The following is a 15133-nucleotide window of genomic DNA, read 5'->3' as shown; positions in this document are numbered from 1 at the left end:
GAAATTTACTTAGAACATGATGATATCGGGCCCATATTTTGGTTCTGACACTCGGTACAGGTCTTATATATGATTTAAGACATTTCTGTGGAAATTGGTGAAAAACAGATGTCATATGACGTGAGTCGGACTTAAATCGCAAAGTTCATGTTTAAAGAAATTTTGAGAAAATTTCATTGATCTCGAGATTTAATTTGATGTTCATGATGTTATTTTGACGATTTGATTGCACGAATTAGTCCGTAGGATGTTTTTGAGGATTTTGTGTATATTTGGTTTGGAGCTTGTCACGACCCCAGTTCGCCCTCCGTGAACATGTCGTGCGGCACCTAGTCCCTACAACTAGGTAAGCCTAACAATGCGGAATTTATACAACTTGCAGAAAACAAAACTAACTTGTAGAAGCAAACAACCGAAAACTTTACTATCAAGAGAAAACTGTATATAAGTGCCACTTGGCATAATACAACTCATATCACGAAATCCAAAACAAACCTCCAAAAACCGAAAACTCACAGGAAACACAGGCTAATAGAAATGAAATATACTGCTCTAACTTCAGAATGTCTACACAACCGAAAGAAGGGAAAATCATATACTAAGGCTGGAATAAGATAGAGACTCCTGGTCTGCGGACGTAGCAGATATACCTCAAAGTCTCTACTAGATGTCTCCGCCGCGAGGATAGTGCGTACCTGGAGCTGCACATGAAAAACATGCGCAGAAGAGGCATGAGTACACCACATCGGTACTCAGTAAGTGCCAAGCCTAACCTCGGTTGGTTAGTGACGAGGAAGGTCAGGGCGCGACTGAGATAAATATAATAAATGATAAGATAAAGGGAAACAGTATAGATAAAGTCTACAACGAGAATCGAAACAGGATAAATAAGGAATGCAGTAATAGAAAGCAGAGATAAAACAATACAAGGTAAATACTGCTCACAACATGCATGATAATCGGGGATATCTTGGTATCACGAGGATCTCTTGGTATCCTTCATAATAATTCGGGGATCTCTTGGTATCCTGAGGATCTCTTGTTATTCTCCATAATAATTCGGGGATCTCCTGGTATCCCGAGGATCTCTTGGTATCCTCAATAATGATTCGGGGATCTCTTGGTATCCTCAATAATAATTCGGGGATCTCCTGGTATCCCGAGGATCTCTTGGTATCCTCAATAATGATTCAGGTATCTCTTGGTATCCTCAATAATAATTCGGGGATCTCTTGGTATCCCGAGGATCTCTTGGTATCCTCAATAATGATTCGGGGATCTCTTGGTATCCTCAATAATGATTCGGGGATCTCTTGGTATCCTCAATAATGATTCGGGGATCTCTTGGTATCCTCAATAATAATTCGGGGATCTCTTGGTATCCCGAGGATCTCTTGGTATCCTCAATAATTATATACACATGTGCCAAGGATCTCTTAGTATCCCGCACTCCCAATCCAGAACATAAAACATGCAGGGGATCTTCCGGGATGCCGTCCAGTAGTCCCAAATTTAAAACAAACAATAACAGCTCAAAATATCAAATAAATTCCAAACTCATAACAAATACTAGTAAAATTCTAGCCTAACATGCTTCCTAGATTACAAACATGGCAGTTTAAGCAAATAGGCAACTAAGTCAACTAAACATGCTCTTCAAGCTAACCTAGGCTAAATTGCAATTAGAGTAAAACAAGTAAGCAAGAAAACTCAATTTAAATACTCCAAATAAAAAAACGGATTTTCAACAATTAGCTCAAGTACGCACTCGTCACCTCACCCACAAGGCATTCAATTACCAAATATCAAATCCTAATGGACAAAGTCCCCCACACAAGGTTAGACAAGCCACTTACCTCGAACAAGTGCAAGTCAACCAAAAACCACGCTTTGCCACGAGTATCCGACTCCAAATGGCTCAAATCTATTCAATTAAATGGCATATTGTAAATAATAATTCAAGTAATTGATTCTATAATTAAATTCTAAGCTAATACGCGAAATTATGTAAAATGACCAAAATGCCCCTCGAACCCACATCTCGGAATCGGGTAAAAGTTATATTTCCAAAACCCTCGTACTCTCACGAGTCTAACCATATAAAAATCTCTCAAATTGGACCACAAATAGCCCCTCAAATCTCGAATTTAGAATTCAAAACTCAACCCCTAATTTCTTACAATTTGGCTAAATTCTCAAGGATTTCAAGGATGATTCTACAATATAATCATGTTTTTAACTCATAAAACTCACCTCCAATCAATCCCAATTGAAACCCGCTTCAAATGCTCCCAAGTAGCTCTCAAAATGCTCAAAAATGGTGGAAATGGGTTTGGGTTCGCGGATGAACTATTTTTTTTAACATTCTGTCCGGGCATTGTAGCTAACCCTATGCGATCGCATTAGAGCTCCTGCGATCGCATAGAACAAAATTTTCATGCCTCAAAATTACCCTATGCGATCGCAACTGGACTTCTGCGATCGCAATGCACCATCCAACAACACCGTGCGATCGCAACACCTGCTATGCGATCGCATAGCACAACCAAACAGCCCCCAAAATCCTCCTATGCGATCGCAGCCCTTGCTATGCGATCGCATAGAGCAAAATTGCTCTGCACTGACTGCTGCATTTCTGCAGCATTTTCCAACTTCAAAAATTCCCGTTAGCCATCCGAAATCACCCCGAGACCCCCGAGACCTCAACCAAAAATACCAACACCTCCTAAAACATCATACAAACTTGTTCCAACCATCAAAACGCCTCAAACAACGCCAAAACCATCAAATTACATCGAATTCAAGCCTAAGTTCTTCTAAAACTTCCAAAACACGCATTCGATCAAAAACCCAACCAAAACACGTCCAAATGACCTGAAAGTTTGCACACATATCCCAAATCACCTAACAAAGCTACAGCAACTCTCGGAATTCCGTTCTGACCCTCGGATCAAAATCTCACCTATCAACTGGAAATCGCCAAAATACTAACTTCGCCAATTCAAGCCTAAATTAGTTGCGGACTTCTAAAATTCATTCCGAACAAGCTCCCAACCTCAAAATCACCTAACGGAGCTAACGGAACCATCAAATTTTCATTTTGAGGCCGTCTTCATACTGTTCCAACTACGGACCATTTTTCAGCATTTAAGCTCTCATCTAGGGACTAAGTGTCCCAAAACTCTCCAAAACTCAACACTGAACGTCCCGACAAACCAAAATAGCAGAAATGAACTTAGGGGAAACAGTTAATAGGGGATCGGGGCGTAAATTTCAAAAATGACCGGCCGGGTCATTACGTTCTCTCACACTTAAGCATTCGTTCGTCCTCGAACGAGCATAAAGAACATACCTGAAGTAGTGAAAAGATGAGAATATTTGCTCCGTACCTCCCGCTCGGTCTCCCAGGTGGCCTCTCCATGGGCTGGCCGCGCCACTGAACCTTTACCAAAGAAATGTTCTTTGACCTCAGCTTTCTAACTTGCCTGTCCAATATTGCTACTGGCTCCTCAACATAGGATAGATCCTTGTCTAGCCGGACTGAACTGAAATCCAACACGTGCGACGGGTCACCGTGATACCTCCGGAGCATCGAAACATGAAATACTGGATGAACTCCTGCCAAGCTGGGAGGTAAGGCAAGCTCATAAGCAACCTCACCAACTCGCTTCAATATCTCAAATGGGCCGATAAACCTCGGACTCAACTTCCCTTTCTTCCCAAATCTCATAACGCCCTTCATAGGTGAAACCCGAAGCAAAACCTGCTCACCAACCATATAGGAAACATCATGAACTTTCCGATCCGCGTAACTCTTCTGTCTGGACTCGGCTGTACGGAGTCTATCTTGAATCACCTTAACCTTTTCCAAGTCACCCTGAACTAAGTCCATGCCCAATAATCTAGCCTTACCCGGCTCAAACCAACCCACCGGAGATCTACACCATCTCCCATATAAAGCCTCATACGGTGCCATCTGAATACTGGACTGATAGTTGTTGTTGTAAGCAAACTCCGCCAATGGCAAGAACTGATCCCAAGACCCTCCAAACTCAATCACACACGCGCGAAGCTTATCCTCAAGAATCTGAATAGTGCGCTCGGACTGTTCATCCATCTGAGGGTGTAATGCTGTACTCAACTCTACCCGAGTACCTAACTCATGCTGAACGGCCCTCCAGAACCGTGATGTGAACTGAGTACCCCTATCTGAAATGATGGAAACCGGGATACCATGCAGACGAACAATCTCCCGAATATAGATCTCCGCCAACCGCTCTGAGCAATAAGTAGTACACACAGGAATAAAGTGAGCGGACTTGGTCAGCCGATCCACAATCACCCAAATAGCATCGAACTTTCTCAAAGTCCATGGGAGCCCAACTACAAAGTCCATGGTGATCTGCTCCCACTTCCACTCCGGAATCTTTATTTACTGAAGTAACCCACCTGGTCTCTGGTGCTCACACTTCACCTGCTGACAGTTGAGGCACCGAGCTACAAATCTAACTATATCCTTATTCATCCTTCTCCACTAATAGTGCTGCCTCAAATCCTGATACATCTTCGCGGCACCTGGATGAATAGAATACCGCGAACTATGAGCCTCCTCAAATATCAACTCCCAAATACCATCAACATTGGGTACACAGACCCGGCCCTGCATCCTCAATACCCCATCATCACCAATAGTCACATCTCTGGTATCACCGTGCTGAACCTTGTCCTTGAGGACAAGCAAATGAGGGTCATCATACTGCCGCTCCCTGATACGGTCAAACAAGAAAGACCGAGAAACCACACAAGCTAGGACCCGACTAGGCTCCGAAAGTTCCAATCTCACAAACTGGCTGGCTAAGGCCTGAACATAAGGCCTCTCTGATGCTGGTAGATATGTCAGGCTCCCCAACTCTCCGCCCGGCGACTCAAAGCATCGGCCACCACATTGGCCTTGCCCGGGTGATACAAGATAGTGATTTCATAGTCCTTCAGCAACTCTAACCACCTCCTCTGGCGCAAATTTAGATCCTTTTGCTTGAACAAGTGTTGTAAGCTCCGATGGTCAGTATAAATCCCACAAGGCACACCGTATAAGTAATGGCGCCAAATCTTCAAGGCGTGAACAATGGCATCTAACTCAAGGTCATGGACAGGGTAGTTCTTCTCATGTATCTTCAACTGTCTGGATGTGTAGGCAATCACCTTACCGTCATGCATCAACACCGCTCCGAGGCCAACCCTCGAGGCATCACAATAGACTGTATAAGACACTGAACCTATAGGCAGTATCAAAATTGGGGCTGTGGTCAAGGCTGTCTTGAGTTTCTGAAAACTCACCTCACACTCTTCCGTCCACTGAAATGGAGCACTCTTCTGGGTCAGCCTGGTCATAGGGGCTGCAATCGATGAAAACCCCTCCACAAAACGACGGTAGTAGCCAGCCAAACCAAGGAAACTACGGATCTTAGTAGCTGAGGATGGTCTGGGCCAACTCTGCATGGCCTCTATCTTCTTCGGATCCACCTGAATACCTTCACTCGATATCACGTGGCCTAAGAATGCCACTGAATCCAACAAAAACTCACATTTCGAGAACTTAGCATATAACGTCTTCTCTCTCAGAGTCTGAAGCACAGTTCCCAGGTGCAGCTCGTGATCTTCCCAACTCCGGGAATACACCAGAATATCATCAATAAAGATAATGACGAACGAGTCGAGATATGGCCGGAACATACTGTACATCAAATGCATAAAAGCTGTTGGGGCATTGGTTAGCCCAAATGACATAACAAGGAACTCGTAATGGCCATACCGAGTCCTGAAAGCAGTCTTCGGGATATCTGGTTCCCGAATCTTCAACTGATGGTAACCTGAGCGCAAATCAATCTTAGAAAACACCCGTGTGCCCTGAAGCTGGTCAAACAGATCATCAATACGAGGCAAAGGATAATGGTTCTTAACTGTAACTTTGTTCAACTGGCGATAATCAATACACATACGCATAGAACCATCCTTTTTCTTCACAAACAAGACATGAGCACCCCAAGGCGATACACTGGGCCGAATAAAACCCTTATCAAGCAATTCTTGTAAGTGATCCTTCAACTCAGGAGGAGCCATACAATATGGGGGAATAGAAATGGGCTGAGCGCCCGACAGCAGATCAGTGCCAAAATCAATATCTCTATCAGGCGGCATGCCTGGAAGATCAGCTGGAAACACATCGGGAAAATCTCGTACTACTGGAACTGAATCAACTGAAGGAGTATCAATACTGACGTCTCTCACATAAGCTAAGTATGCGGCATACCCCTTCTCAACCATACATTGAGCTTTAAGAAAAGAAATAACTCTATTGGGAGTGTAATCTAAGGCACCCCTTCACTCAACATGCGATACACCTGGCATAGCCAGCGTCACGGTTTTGGCGTGACAATCAAGAATAGCATAATGGGGCGACAACCAGTCCATGCCCAAGATAATGTCAAAATCAACCATGCTAAGTAATAATAGATCGGCTCTGGTCTCAAAACCACTAAGAGCAACCAAACACGACCGATAAATGCGGTTCACAACAAGAGAATCTCTCACAGGAGTAGAAACATAAATAGGGGAACTCAAAGAATCCCGAGATACACCTAAATGTGGAGAAAAATAAGAAGAGACATAAGAATAAGTAGAGCCTGGATCGAATAGAACCGATGCATTTCTGCGGCAAACTAGTATAATACCTGTGATGATAGAATTGGAGGCAACAACCTTGGTACGGGCAGGAAGGGCATAGTATCTGGCCTGGCCGCCCCCTCTAGGGCGATCTCTACATCCCCGACCTCCACCTCTAGCTGGTTGAGCAGGTGGGGTAGCAACTGGAGCTGTAACCATAGCCTGAGAACTCTACGGGGCACGCTGTGGCTGAGAAGTCTGTGGAGGTGCACCCCTCCCAAGTCTAGGGCAATCCCTTACCACATGGCGTGTGTCACCACACTCAAAACAAGCTCAAGGAGGACGTGGTGGCTGTGACTGGCTAGGGCCAGGTCTGCTAGACTGACCTCTGAAAGTACCCCGTGTAGGAGGCGCGCTAGAAACCAGAGGTGCATAATATGGTTCTTGAGATCGGGGAGGAGCTGGAGCATTGCTGGCTGTTGGAAGAGCTGAATGAACGGGGCAACTCATATATCCCTTACCATGATGACCTGCAGCTGGGGTACGGGCACCAGAATAATGGCCCGACTCACGAGACTTCTTGGACTCCCTCTCCTCTCTCTCCCTAGCGTGCATACCCTCAATCCTCCTAGCAATGCTCACCACCTGTTGATAAGAAATGTCCATCTCCAACTTACGAGCCATGCTAGATCTGATGGGAGGAATAAGCCACTCAATAAACCGGCGAACCCTCTCGCGGACAGTAGCAACCAAGGCTGGTGCATGCCTAGCTAATCTGGTGTAATGGATAGCATACTCTGAAATAGTCATAGCACCCTGGCACAAATGCTCAAACTCTGCGCGCCATGCGTCCCTGAGGCTATGAGGAACTCTCTCTCTCAAGAACATATCTGAGAACTGGGTCCAAGTTAGTAAAGCAGCCTCGTCTGGACTGTCTAACTCATAGGTGCGCCACCACTCATAGGCGGCTCCCCGAAGCTGGAAAGTAGTGAAGGAAACCCCGCTCGACCCTGATATACCCATAGTGCGAAGGATGCGGTGGCACTCCTCCAGAAATCCCAAGGCATCATCTGATGCTAGTCCACTAAATACCGGAGGATCATACTTTTTGAACCTCTCAAGTCTCCGCTGCTCATCCTCTGAAGCAGCTGTCCCATCCGCGGGCTGAGGCGGCGGGAGTCTGTGCTCCTCCCCCGGCCTGGGATATGGCTACAGCAAGGGGAAGCAACCCTGCCTGAGCCAGCATGGTGTATATACTCATAAACTGTGCTAATGTCTCTTGAAAGGCTGGAGTAGTAGTGGCTGTAGGCGTGTCGGGTGCCTGAACTCCGGCTGGTCTGCTGGCGGTACCTCAGTGGCAGCTCGCGTAGGTGCTCTAGCTGCACCCCGTGCTCGTCCACGGCCTCTGCCCTGGTCCCTGCCTCTAACGGCTGTAGGAGGGGGTGCCGGTGCCTGATCGTCCCGAGTAGCACGTGTCCTCACCATCTTTGAGAGAATTGATGACAGAAGTTTAGAATTGATGTCAAAAATATCGCACAATAAGGAAATCAATGAAGTGAAGAATTTTCCAAAACAGTTACATAGCCTCTCGTAGATAAGTACAGACGTCTCCGTACCGATCAGGGAGACTCTATTAAACTGGCCTGTGTTCCGTGATTCCTATGAACCTAGAGCTCTGATACCAACTTGTCACGACCCCAGTTCGCCCTCCGTAAACATGTCGTGACGGCACCTAGTCCCTACAACTAGGTAAGCCTAACAATGCGGAATTTATACAACTTGCGGAAAACAAAACTAACTTGTAGAAGCAAACAACCGAAAACTTAACTATTAAGAGAAAACTGTATATAAGTGCCACTTGGCATAATACAACTCATATCACAAAATCCAAAACAAACTTCCAAAACCTGAAAAATCACAGGAAACACAGGCTAATAGAAATGAAATATACTGCTCTAACTCCAGAATGTCTACACAACCGAAAGAAGGGAAAATCATATACTAAGGCTGGAATAAGATAGAGACTCCTGGTTTGTGGACGTGTCAGATATACCTCAAAGTCTCTGCTAGATGTCTCCGCCGTGAGGATAGTGCGTACCTGGAGCTGCACATGAAAAACATGCGCAGAAGAGGCATGAGTACACCACATCGGTACTCAGTAAGTGCCAAGCCTAACCTCGGTTGGGTAGTGACGAGGAAGGTCAGAGCCCTACTGAGATAAATATAATAAATGATAAGATAAAGGGAAATAGTATAGATAAAGTCTACAACGAGAATCGAAACAGGATAAATAAGGAATGCAGTAATAGAAAGCAGAGATAAAACAATACAAGGTAAATACTGCTCACACATGCATGATAATCAGGGATATCTTGGTATCCCGAGGATCTCTTGGTATCCTTCATAATAATTCGGGGATCTCTTAGTATCCTGAGGATCTCTTGGTATCCTCCATAATAATTCAGGGATCTCCTGGTATCCCGAGGATCTCTTGGTATCCTCAATAATGATTCGGGGACCTCAATAATAATTCGGGGATCTCCTGGTATCCCGAGGATCTCTTGGTATCCTTAATAATGATTCGGGGATCTCTTGGTATCCTCAATAATAATTCGGGGATCTCTTGGTATCCCGAGGATCTCTTGGTATCCTCAATAATGATTCGGGGATCTCTTGGTATCCTCAATAATAATTCGGGGATCTCTTGGTATCCCGAGGATCTCTTGGTATCCTCGATAATTATAAACACATGTGCCAAGGATCTCTTAGTATCCCGCACTCCCAATCCAGAACATAAAACATGCATGGGATCTTCCGGAATGTCGTCCCGTAGTCCCAAATTTAAATCAAACAATAACAGCTCAAAATATCAAATAAATTCCAAACTCATAATGAATACTAGTAAAGTTCTAGCCTAACATGCTTCCTAGATTACAAACATGGCAGTTTAAGCAAATAGGCAAGTAAGTCAACTAAACATGCTCTTCAAGCTAACCCAGGCTAAATCGCAATTAGAGTGAATCAAGTAAGCAAGAAAACTCAATTTAAATACTCCAAATAAAAAAACAGATTTTCAACAATTAGCTCAAGTACGCACTCGTCACCTCACGTACAAAGCATTCAATTATCAAAAATTTAATCCTATGGGACAAAGTCCCCCACAAAAGGTTAGACAAGCCACTTACCTCGAACAAGTGCAAGTCAACCAGAAACCACGCTATTGCCACGAGTATTCGACTCCAAATGGCTCAAATCTATAAAATAAAATTGCATATTGTAAATAATAACTCAAGTAATTCATTCTACAATTAAATTCTAAGCTAATACGCGAAATTATGTAAAATGACCAAAATGCCCCTCGGGACCACATCTCGGAATTGGGTAAAATTTATATTTCCAGAACCCTCGTACTCTCACAAGTCTAACCATATAAAAATCTCTCAAATCAGACCACAAATAGCCCCTCAAATCTCGAATTTAGAATTCAAAACTCAAGCCCTAATTTCTTACAATTTGGCTAAATTCTCAAGGATTTCAAGGATGATTCTACAATATAATTATGTTTTTAACTCATAAAACTCACCTCCAATCAATCCCAGTCGTAACCTGCTTCAAATGCTCCTAAGTAGCTCTCAGAATGCTCAAAAATGGTGGAAAATGGGTTTGGGTTCGCGGATGAACTGTTTTTTTTAACATTCTGTCTGGGCACTGTATCTAACCCTATGCGATCGCATTAGAGCTCATGTGATCGCATAGAACAAAATTTCCAGGTCTCAAAATTACCCTATGCGATCGCAACTGGACCTCTGCGATCGCAATGCACCATCCAACAACACCGTGTGATCGCAACACCTGATATGTGATCGCATAGCACAACCAAACAGCCCCCAAAATCCTCCTATGCAATCGCAGCCCTTGCTATGCGATCGCATAGAGCAAAATTGCTCTGCACTGACTGTTGCATTTCTGCAGCATTTTCCAACTTCAAAAATTCCCGTTAGCTATCCGAAATCACCCCGAGGCCCCTGAGACCTCAACCAAAAATACCAACACCTCCTAAAACATCATAAAAACTTGTTCCAACCATCAAAACGCCTCAAACAATGCCAAAACCATCAAATTACATCGAATTCAAGCCTAAGTTCTTCTAAAACTTTCAAAACACGCATTCGATCAAAAACCCAACCAAAACACATCCGAATGACCTGAAACTTTGCACACATATCCCAAATCACCTAATGAAGCTACAACAACTCTCGGAATTCCGTTCCAACCCTCGGATCAAAATCTCACCTATCAACCAGAAATCGCCAAAATACTAACTTCACCAATTTAAGCCTAAATTAGCTACGGACTTCTAATATTCATTCCGAACAAGATTCCAACCTCGAAATCACCTAACGGAGCTAATGGAACCATCAAATTTCCATTTTGAGGCCGTCTTCACACTGTTCCAACTACGGACCATTTTCCAACACTTAAGCTCTCATTTAGGGACTAAGAGTCCCAAAACTCTCCAAAACTCAACACCGAACGTCCCGGCAAACCAAAATAGCGTAAATGAACTTAAGGAAAACAGTTAATAGGGGATCTGGGCGTAAATTTCAAAAACGACCGGCCGGGTGGTTACAGAGCCACGAGGACTCAGGTGAGTTTTGGGTAGGTTCCGGGATGCCTTAGGCCTAAAAACACAGTTGTGGCAGGTTCAAAGAAGTTGCAGGTCTCTGAACCCGCCACTGCGGTCCGCATAAAAATGTGTGCGACCAAGGAAGGGGGCCAGTGCGGTCCGTAGTCGGCTTTGTGCGGTGCGCGGTGGAGGCATGTGCGGACGCAGTCCATTTCGTGCGGTCCGCATAGGGCGCTGGATCGCAGTACCCTCAGGAAGTCCTGTGCGGACGCAGTCCATTTCGTGCGGTCCGCACAGGGCACTGGACCGCAGTACCCTCAGGAAGGCCTGTGCGGGCGCAGTCCATTTTGTGTGATTCGCACAGGGGGTCTGAAAGGGGTATAAATATACGAGATTTTCAATTATTTTTCATTTTTCAAAACCCCAAAAACATAAGAGGCGATTTTTCAAACAACCTTTCTTCTCCAAATCAATTGTAAGTCATTTTTAACTAATTTTATTCAATCATTGACATCTTTTAACATGATTTCAACTTCAAATCAATGATTTTCATGGGAGAAATTGGGTTTTTTGGGTAGAACCTAGGTTTTTCCAAAATTGGGGTTTTGGACCTCGATTTGAGGTCCGATTTCAAAACAAATTATATATTTGGGTTCGTAGGGGAATGAGTAATCAGGTTTTGGTTCGAACCTCGGATTTTGACCACGTGGGCCCGGGGGCGATTTTGACTTTTTGGGTAAAAACTTTGGAAAACCAATTTTCATTCATTCAAATTGATTCATTTAGCGTTTATTGTTGTAATTAAGTAACTTGTGGCTAGATACGAGCATATTGGCGGTGGAGTCAAGGGATAAAGCTATAATTGAAACTTGAGTTGTGTTCGAGGCATCGAGGTAAGTGTTCGGTCTAACCTTAGCTTAAGGGATTAAGAGTTGAGTCCTATTTGTTAATTGCTTCTTGTTGAGTAGGACGTATAGGCATGGTGACGAGTATCTATACATTGGTATCGAGCATGACCGTGAGTCCTAAATTGATACTTGTAGTATTCTTAAATGATACTACGAATGCTATCGTGGGTGAATTCTTGATAATGAGTAAAGACTTAAGTTTATTTTCGTGGAAGATATTTATGATTGAGAAATGGTGATAATTAAGATGAGTAGGAGTTGAGTTAAGATTGGTTATAGCTGATTCTCCCTTGTCGGGACGTATATACTTGTACTGTTGAATTTCCATGCCGGGGTAGTGTAGTTTATTGTTGACCCCTTGTCGGGACTGTTATTATGATCACTATTGACTATATATTTGGGGACGGGTTGCACGCCGCAACATTTTTATATATATTTTGGATCAGGTTGCACGCAACAACATACATTATACATATATTTATGGATCGGGTTGCACGCTGCAACAGATATTATGTTTGATCGGGTTGCACGACGCAACAGATATTATATTGGATCGGGTTGTACGCCGCAACAGTTATATATGTGGATCGGGTTGCACGCCGCAACAATATGGAATGATAAGGGATCGGGTTGCGCACCCCAACAGTATTGTTAATGTATTGTTGTAGCTATTAAATTGTCCTTTCATATCTTATTAAGTTGTTGTTGGATTTGATACGTTCCCCTTAGCATGTACCCCTCCCATTTAAACTGCTTATTCCTGTTTATTTCATGCCATATGTTATATAACTGCACAGGTTTATCTAGAGTCCGGTCCTAGCCTCGTCACTACCTCACCGAGGTTAGGCCAGACACTTACCAGCACATGGGGTCGATTGTGCTGATGCTACAACCTGCACTCTGTGGAGATACCAGAGCGGCATTGGGTCAGTAGCTTAGGAGCCAGCCTTCAGTCCAAAGAGATTCCGAGGTAGTCCTGCAGGCGTTCGCAGGCCCGACGTCTCTTCTATCTATTACTATGTTCAGTTATCACTTGTATCCGAGACAGACTGTGTTTCTTTCCTTCAGACACGTGTATGTAGTAGTCATAGACGGTCCGTGAATGTTGTGACACCGATTTCTGGGTAGAGACATATGTTGGCTTTTCGTATCGATTTTGGTATTATATTCATCTAAGTCTTCCGTTTAATTTCATCTTCCGCTATTATTTAAATGGTTATCACCGGTTAATGCAAGTTGTTAAAAGGCTTAAAATAAAGTAGTTAAAGATTTTTCCAAATTTTCCTGGCTTGCCTAGCTTCTACGAGTAGGCGCCATCACGACTCCCGAGGGTGAGAAATCCGGGTCGTGTCATGTCCCCCCAATTCCTCGTACAGTCGGCCAAACACTATATTCTTAGCCTCCGTGACTGCCAGCTTAGCCTCCTTTCTTGCTACCTAAGTTGGCGGTCACGGAGGCTAAGAATACAACGTTTGGCCGATGTACGAGGAATTGGGAGAAAACGACGGGGATAAGAAGTTGTTTCGGCTGGCTAAAGCGAGGGAGAGAAAGGCTCGGGATTTGGGTCAAGTGAGGTGCATCAAAGACGAGAACGGTAGAGTCTTGACTGAAAGAAGCCACGAAGTTGTTGATGAAGGTGAAAAGTCGATTTTTGGTGGATGAAGATAGAAGGTGAAAAAATTGATGTTCTATAACTGTTAGGAGTGGCAAGACAAAGTTGTGGCTAAAGTTGCAATAATTTTAACTTTTGGTTATATTCTAAATAGCAGTATTAAATGTGGTTATTTATGAAAATGGCTCAACGCTGACCGGTCAACTAAGGCACAACCCACGTAGACACAAGGTAAGTAAACATTGCCCAACTTGTTAATAAGAAAACGGTTTGTACAGATTTTATAGAGATTTTTGCACAAATAGGATGATTTGAGGTCACTGTTTATATTTTTTTTTTCACCCGTTTAAGTGAGTTTTAAAATGTATCTTGGCATTACACAATCCGAAGAATGAAAATTTACGCTTATTCACAATTTTGTCGGATGTCATATTTGAGGAGAATTTTGCTATTGTCTTCATTCTGCCTATTCTATTGAAATTGTGCATACGTTTTTTCGGATGGACAACGTTTACATGTGTCGTTCAATTATTAATAAGTTCTACTAAAAAGCAAAACTTTAATATTATCTTCATTCTACCTATCTTATTGAATTACTCACAAACATAATTACAAATAGATAAACTGAGTCTACCGTGAATACAGGTTTCTCAAAATATTTTTTGTTTTAATTTTTCAAAGCATTTATTTTTAATTTTTTTAATAGCCCACTGTGATGACCCAAAAGGTCATCACTTGTTTTAAAAATAAATTCTGCATTTCGAGGCCTTAAAAACCTCTTTTAGCATCACCTTGATTTGCGTGTGTAGTCTGGGTACGTAGCCGGAAAGCCTATATGTGAAAATCTGTGAAAAATGATAAATTTTGACTATAAAATGAATTAATTTGACTTCGGTCAACGTTTTGGGTAAACGAACCCGGACCCATAATTTGATGGTCCCGGAGGGTCCGTAGGAAAATATGGGACTTGGGCATATGCCCGGAATCAAAATCCGAGGTCCCAAGCCCGAGAAATGAATTTTTCAAAGAAATTGTTTTCTAAAAAATATAAAGGTTTTTTAAAGTGAAATGTTATGTGAAACCTGTGGTATCAGGCCCGTATTATGGTTTCGGAGCCCGGTACAGGTTCAATATGATTTATATGTGTTGACGGTAAAGTTTGGTAAGAAACGGAATTCATTCGACGTGATTCGGACCTTAAATGCAAAATTTGATGTTTAAAGAAGTTTTGAGAAATTTCACTGATCTTGAGGTCTAATTCGATGTTCATGATGTTATTTTGGTGATTTGATTACATGAATAAGTTCATAGGATATTTTTGAG

This window comes from Nicotiana sylvestris, chromosome 4 (assembly GCF_000393655.2).
Source record: "Nicotiana sylvestris chromosome 4, ASM39365v2, whole genome shotgun sequence".
In the NCBI taxonomy this organism is placed as follows: domain Eukaryota; kingdom Viridiplantae; phylum Streptophyta; class Magnoliopsida; order Solanales; family Solanaceae; genus Nicotiana; species Nicotiana sylvestris.
Note: the sequence above shows the minus strand (reverse complement) of the source record.